The sequence below is a fragment of the Ambystoma mexicanum genome, chromosome 13 (assembly GCF_040938575.1).
Source record: "Ambystoma mexicanum isolate Mex_15411 chromosome 13, UKY_AmexF1_1, whole genome shotgun sequence".
NCBI lineage: Eukaryota > Metazoa > Chordata > Amphibia > Caudata > Ambystomatidae > Ambystoma > Ambystoma mexicanum.
Genome location: NC_090938.1, coordinates 527743019 through 527750694, shown reverse-complemented (window position 1 = coordinate 527750694; position 7676 = coordinate 527743019).

Below are 7676 nucleotides of genomic sequence, written 5' to 3'. Positions count from 1 at the left end.
AATTTCTTGAAAGGATATCAGAGATTGGCGTGCTCTAATGGCAGAAGCGAGGGCAAAAATTCAGGCCCACCACCCCGCTGAGCCGCGGCGAAGCGGCAAAGCGGGACTTCAGGGGACTTGCTCGGTGCGCACGCGCAGATGCGTGCGCAGTCTCCCTTAAGTAGGTCCGCCTCTGGAAAAATAGAGCAAAGCCTATACCAAAAGAAACAAAGCTGATTTAGAAAGTTTAAAGCTTAAAAGCTTAAAGGGGCGTTGTTCGTGAATTATATTCACCTTCTGGAGGATGTAGTGACAGAATCCCTTGAGAAGACAATACGAAGAACAGCAGCAGCAGAGTCTCCCGCGGCAAAGCGGGACTTCAGGGGACTTGCTGGGTGCGCGCGCGCAGGTGCGCGTGCAGTCTCCCTTAAGTAGGTCCGCCTCTGGAAAAATAGAGCAAAGCCTTCTGGAGGATGTAGTGACAGAATCCCTTGAGAAGACAATATGAAGAACAGCAGCAGCAGAGTCTCCCGCAGCAAAGCGGGACTTCAGGGGACTTGCTGGGTGCGCGCGCCATTTCATGTGTAGTAAAACTGGGCCAGGCAAACAGAACCCGGGCACCTTGTGTCCAGTGCGTTTTATCCAATGATGAAATACTGTCAATATGGTACACTCATTAAACCTGTTAATTTAAATGCCCCAAAATGGGGTAAATATTCCTTATCATATTACATTGATTCACCATAGCGTGGGGCATTGAATCCAGCTCCACCATTTGCACAATATTAAATATAAAATTACAGATGTAAACAATGCTAGTAAAGTAAGTACTGTGGTTTTAGCTAACAACACCTGAAATGGTCAAGCAATTCTATATTTTCAAACTTTACATGGCCTAAGAGCCCAACAGATTATGCAATTGTACATCAATGTCTTTGGAATACCTGGGAACCTAAATTCAGATTGGTAGTGTAATCGTTCTCACATATACAATCCCTCAGGATGCCATTCAGAGACCTCTTGGCTTAGTCCCTATAGGTTATACCAAGTATTAATATGGTAACAACAAAGTCAAAATACATTTCATAATGCAATTATATCTGGTCAGTCAAAGTATCAAAAACAGTCTCAGAGATATGGGAACATGGTGCACAATATCCCATAACCACTTCTGGGATAGCGGTTGCCACCTGAAAGGGGAATGTGGAATAGTGTGTCTTACCTAAGGGTGTCCCACCTCCAATCCACAAGGGACCTCTATCCAGGTGATGCCCCCTCGCATGGCCGCCCCCAGGGGCAGGAATCAAAAGCACTAGCCTTTCCCTGGCCACCTGCACAGAGGATACAGGGGAGTAGACATGAGCATACCCTCAGGTTTCTCAAAGTGTGTAATTTCATCGAACCTTCTTTGTACAGGTATAGTGCCTCACTAGCCATGAGCACATACCTGTAGCACAAGTAGTATTTTGTTATTAGTATCAAATTATTTAAAATGGGATTTTACCTAAATCTATCAAAATTGTTGTGCACCCTGTAAGGAAGGCATGGTATCAAAGTAAGGCAGACACAAGTGATCACAGTTCAAGGGTGTTTATTAGACTGTGAAGAGGGGTGAGATAAACACTAATATAAACCTAAATCTAAGATGGGAGCAAGCTACGCCCATCAAATAATAATAATTCAGTCCTAGTGGAGGCTAGTCAAATAAAAAAGGGCCTACACTAAGAAACCTATTGCCAATCCTTACTGCTATGCTACAAAAGAGTGTGGGATAATGTTCACAAGAAACGAAAGAAGTGTTCACAAAATGATAAGTCAGGATGTTATGACCAGGGTCTCCCTTCCCCACGTTTGTAGCACGGGACAAGGCGGGGACTCAAGCACAGCATACTCCTGGGCTTCTCTGGCACAAGGTTACAGTTCCTTTTCTCAATATCAGGACCTTCTGTGTCCAAGTCTCTTTCATGCAAAGTCTCTTGCTTCCGAGGTCCTGATATGACATTCACAACAAAACAAAGTTCCTTCTGCTAATCTTCACATCGGCTGATTACTCTTCAGCCTTGGATCCCCCTCAGCCGGGCTCCGATCCTTTTCTCAACGTTGGCCTGGGCTCAGACCAACACCTCTCAATGTCAGCTTCCCTCAGTCAGGTTCAGACTAACCACTCACTGTGGACATCCCTCAGTCGGGTTCACATTTGCCTTCTCAATGTGCCAAAGACTTTCGACTGTACAAGGGGTTTGGCTTGACCCTTGTTTGACCACTTTGATACCTTACGCCAGCCTTCCCTAACGCCTCTTGGTACTTACAGCTTCTACAACAACCAAAGACTTTTGACTATGCATAGGATTTAACATAACCTGCTGCAGGACCACTTTGATTTCTCAGTTCAACACATTCTCCTTGTTCAGGAGCGGGGAATCAGTCAGAGTCCTTGGAATGAGCACCCACATGGCGCCGGACCACTCTAAATCTGATACCAATTTGGCTTTCCAAAAGACCTTTGTACATTAGTCGTCTTTCTTCATACAATGTTGCTCTTCACAACCTTCAGCCCAACACAGTCTGATCTATTATAAGCTCTTTCCGACTCACTGGCTGTTCCGAACTCTGTTGGCGTCTCTTGCCTCTGGAGGTAAGGACGGTACCACGATGGCAACCACTTCTCCCCACCCTGGCTATCAGTGTGGGAGGGTCCCTTGTACCGTTGACATCCTTCGCACCATTTGCCAGCTGCAATTCCCGGTCTTACGCTTCCCTTCTCTGAGGCTCTGCATTCTAGGTTGAAAACGGCAAGAGCAAATTCCTCCTCATCGTCCTTTTAGGTCTTGCCACCTTTCTCTTCTGTTTGAACTGCCACCCTGGAATAGGTCTGGGTAGATGAAAATTATAGGGTTTAGGGCAGGTGGGCACAAAGGGGAGGTTAATTACAGGGTGTGAAACAGGCAGGGACAATAGATGACTGGGGAATGGAGGAGATTCCCAGAAAGGAATGCAAAAGGTCAGGGGGCCAGCTTGTTGACCTGACAGAGGGTAGGATAATTACGGGGTGTGGTACAAGAGGCCTTCCAGAGCACCTCCCCTATCCCGTGCAACCCCCCACCCCAAACCCGCGGGAGAAATCTTTCCTCTGTGGCCCCCAAGGAAGGGGAGCTGGAAATGATAGGGTGCAAGGCAGATGAAAGAGATCAAAGGGGCCAGCTTGGTCCCACCCCCCCACTCATGATGGACACAACAAGTGGAACTCATTTTGCAGGGCTCATGGAGGCTTGGTGCCAGGACAAAGGGGAGATAGAAATTATAGGGTGGGGCAGGTGGCAGCAAGCGTTGAAAGGGGCCCGTCCCAGGCTGTAGCTGAGCAACAGGTAGAACTGGTTCCTGGAGGGAGCATGGCTTGGGCTCCACAACCCCCCACACAGTGCAGGGGACACAGAGGAAAATACATTTGGGAAAAATAAAAGTCACTCAATACATTGGAAAATGAAGTCATGCAATACAATGAATACAGTGGGGAAACGAAGTCATGTAATACATTGAAAATGAAAAAATATAGGAAAAACACAGAAAATAGCAAGGGACATGGAGACTGCCATTTCCGCACCTGCATGCATTTGAAAAATAGACACTTGGATGGCATGCAACTATCTTTTATGGAATCCAGAAAGAAACTGAAATTCCTATAGCTGGTAAAGCATCATTAAAATCTAGCCTCCCAAAATGAACACAGCTATCCATTGTTACCTTAACTGATTCTCGGACAGTCAACATTTTAAGAGTGATCCTGAATGCTAAGCTCTGTCTTGAACCTCAAATCACAAACAGTCGCCCAACAAGCTTTCACTCACTTTAAAGCCATCAGAAAGATCCTCCCATTTTTCACTTCCCCAAGAATTCATAGCTATCTTATCAACAGTAATCTCGAGATAAGACTTCACGGATAGCCTTTAACTAGTTGCCCCAGCATACCTGATTGCAAGACTCTAGAGAGTCCAGAGTGTAGCTGTGAGTATCTTACTCTGCCTGCGCTACAGAGATCACATCCCACTGGCACTCCAGTCCTTACATTGGCTACCTGTAAGTAGGAGAATTACTTTTAAAGCCCTGTGCTTAACCTTCAAAGCACTTCAAGGAAAAGGTTGCAAATGTATCCAAGCAATCCTTAACATATACATTCCCAATGTAAAACTCAGAACAGCCTCTCTTATGACATTGATGGTGCCTACCTATTCTATGAAGAAATTGTGAAATTGTGAGGTTCTTCCTTTTCAATTCTCACACCACAACTGGGAAGCACTCTCCCTAAAGAAATTAGAACCACTCACCAATACCCTCCATTTAAAATTGCCATCAAATCATGGTTGTTCCCTTAATAATAGTTATCGACCAATTTCCTAGCCGCTCCACCTGCTAGACAGTTGTTACAACGACCCACAGAAGCCAGTCCTCACGCTCTACTTGCATATCTCCACCAGTGAGCGCAAATAATGCCTTTTCTGACCCTACATACTTACGTTCACACTTTCCCATCACAATCCCACGGACTCTGCTTCGGTTTAAGATACTTTCACTAATATTGCTCTCTAACATTGGGCAGTTATTAGGATACTACTGCACTATGTATTTTAGTTTCCCTGCTGGCACTTTTATTCTACAATTGTTTATACTCAATTAAGTGCTACCTCTTTTAGATTTGCCTACTATATTTCTGATTTCCTCTCAACTCACATCACACCTTGAGTGCATGGTGTCCATTTTCAGTCCAACCAAACGTACATATGGGTTCCTCTCCGTTCTCCCACAAAATCTACCACTTGCACCCCAATGTTTACTGTGTATCTTCTGCTTACATAACTACTTCATCACCCAAGTAATGCCAATGTGAACACTGACACCTGTACAACAGTTTCTGAAGTATAATTTAATAAATTGAAGGACCTTAATCCTGTAAGAAGCGTTTTATTATTCTATCTTTTCAGGCCTTAGGCCGATGTCTTTTGGCGCATGGTGAGAAAGCCCTTCTGTCTCATCTCCCTGTTGTCTGTTGGTATTCCCTGCTTAGCTTTCAAACATAAGCCAACTCTTGGCACTTAGATATGTCTGTCCAGTGGGCTTGCCTCCCTCAATCTGCAAGTACTACTATCAGGAGAGAGTTCTGACATTACGCCAAAACTATATGGAACTCTTGTGCACATCTCAATACAATTATGCATCCACAACTAGTCTTAATACATTTCTGCAACACACCTATGTTGTACCTAAATTCCGAAGATGAGGTCCCCATTAAAGTTTCATCTTGCTCCCTGACTAACCCTTCTTCTTCCTAACAAACAGCCATATGTCTCTGACATACATGACTGCTCAGACGTTCATTATCCTGTTTGTCCTCCCTTATTGTTTTAATATACTACCACGCTTATACCCTCTCTATTCGCCATCCAATTCCCTTCCTCCTATCTCTACCTCTCATCTACTCCTCCAGCAGACTACGGCATAGTATTAACACCCTGGACAGTGCTACCATTCACTCACCCACAGACAAGGACTCTGTGCTTTAAGACCACTAATGTGGTGACTGGCGCAGCATAAAGTCAAATAATATAACATAACATAACTAGTCAGTCATGGTGGAGGTGGACTTTATGAAAAGTTCAAGACTGAGAGCAGGATGGCTTCAACTCTGCCACATCAATACCATATTTCTCACGCTGTCCACTCATGATCCGAAGGAACTTGCCCTGCAAGTCACCAATGCTCGCTGTGACTTCTGCAAATGCTGTGCTCCGCAGACATCCGTGAGCAGGCGCGTACTTGCCAACCCTGCAGATTTAGGCAGTAGGCTACTGTTTTTGGGTATGCTTGTGGTCTCGTGCAGAAGGGATACGACCTAGCAGTTCGGGCTGGACTTCCCCTTTTGGGGTGGGGCCAAGCCTGATTTGCATATGGTCTTTCCCCTTCTGTAATGGCTTGGCAGGCGAAGAACGGTGGTCTAGAGGGTTGCCCAGTGCAATGCCAGTGGTTAAGATTTATTGTAAACCTTCCAGCCATCACCTCTTTGTTTTTGCTTTGTCACCCCAAGTGGGACGTGTATGCCCAGACGTGGGTCTCGTGCCTGCTGGGCCTAGAGACCCAAGCTACTCCTCACTGATGAGCCCCAACAAGGGTGAAACATGTTTGGGGATACTTGTGGTCTCGTGCAGAAGGGATGTGACCTAGCATTTCGGGCTGGACTTCCCCTTTTGGGGTGGGGCCAAGCCTGATTTGCATATGGTCTTTCCCCTTCTGTAATGGCTTGGCAGGTGAAGAACGGTGGTCTGGAGGGTTGCCCAGAGCAATGCCAGTGGTTAAGATTCATTATAAACCTTCCAGCCATCACCTCTTTGTTTTTGCTTTGTCACCCCGAGTGGGACGGGTATGCCCAGACGTGGGTCCCGTGCCTGCTGGGCCTAGATACCCAAGCTACTCCTCACTGATGAGCCCCAACAAGGGTGAAACATGTTTGGGGATGCTTGTTGTCTCGTGCAGAAAGGATTTGACCTAGCAGTTTGTTCTGGACTCCCCCTTTTGGGGTGTGGCCAAGCCTGATTTGCATATGGTCTTTCCCCTTCTGTAATGGCTTGGCAGGCGAAGAACGGTGGTCTGGAGGGTTGCCCAGAGCAATACCAGTGGTTAAGATTCATTCTAAACCTTCAGCCATCACCTCTTTGTTTTTGCTTTGTCACCCCGAGTGGGACGGATATGCCCAGACGTGGGTCCCGTGCCTGCTGGGCCTAGAGACCCAAGCTACTCCTCACTGATGAGCCCCAACAAGGGTGAAACATGTTTCGGGATGCTTGTGGTCTCGTGCAGAAGGGATGTGACCTAGCAGTTTGGCCTGGACTACCCCTTTTGGGGTGGGACCAAGCCTGATTTGCATATGGTCTTTCCCCTTCTGTAATGGCGTGGCAGGCGAAAAACGGTGGTCTGGAGGGTTGCCCAGAGCAATGCCAGTGGTTAAGATTCATTCTAAACCTTCCAGCCATCACCTCTTTGTTTTTGCTTTGTCACCCCGAGTGGGACGGGTATGCCCAGACGTGGGTCCCGTGCCTGCTGGGCCTAGAGACCCAAGCTACTCCTCACTGATGAGCCCCAACAAGGGTGAAACATGTTTGGGGATGCTTGTGGTCTCGTGCAGAAGGGATGTAACCTAGCAGTTCGGGCTGGACTTCCCCTTTTGGGGTGGGGCCAAGCCTGATTTGCATATGGTCTTTCCCCTTCTGTAATGGCTTGGCAGGCGAAGAACGGTGGTCTGGAGGGTTGCCCAGAGCAATACCAGTGGTTAAGATTCATTCTAAACCTTCCAGCCATCACCTCTTTGTTTTTGCTTTGTCACCCCGAGTGGGACGGGTATGCCCAGACGTGGGTCCCGTGCCTGCTGGGCCTAGAGATACAAGCTACACCAACACTGATGAGCCCCAACAAGGGTGAAACATGTTTGGGGATACTTGTGGTCTCGTGCAGAAGGGATGTGACCTAGCAGTTCGGGCTGGACTTCCCCTTTTGGGGTGGGGCCAAGCCTGATTTGCATATGGTCTTTCCCCTTCTGTAATGGCTTGGCAGGCGAAGAACGGTGGTCTGGAGGGTTGCCCAGAGCAATGCCAGTGGTTAAGATTCATTGTAAACCTTCCAGCCATCACCTCTTTGTTTTTGCTTTGTCACCC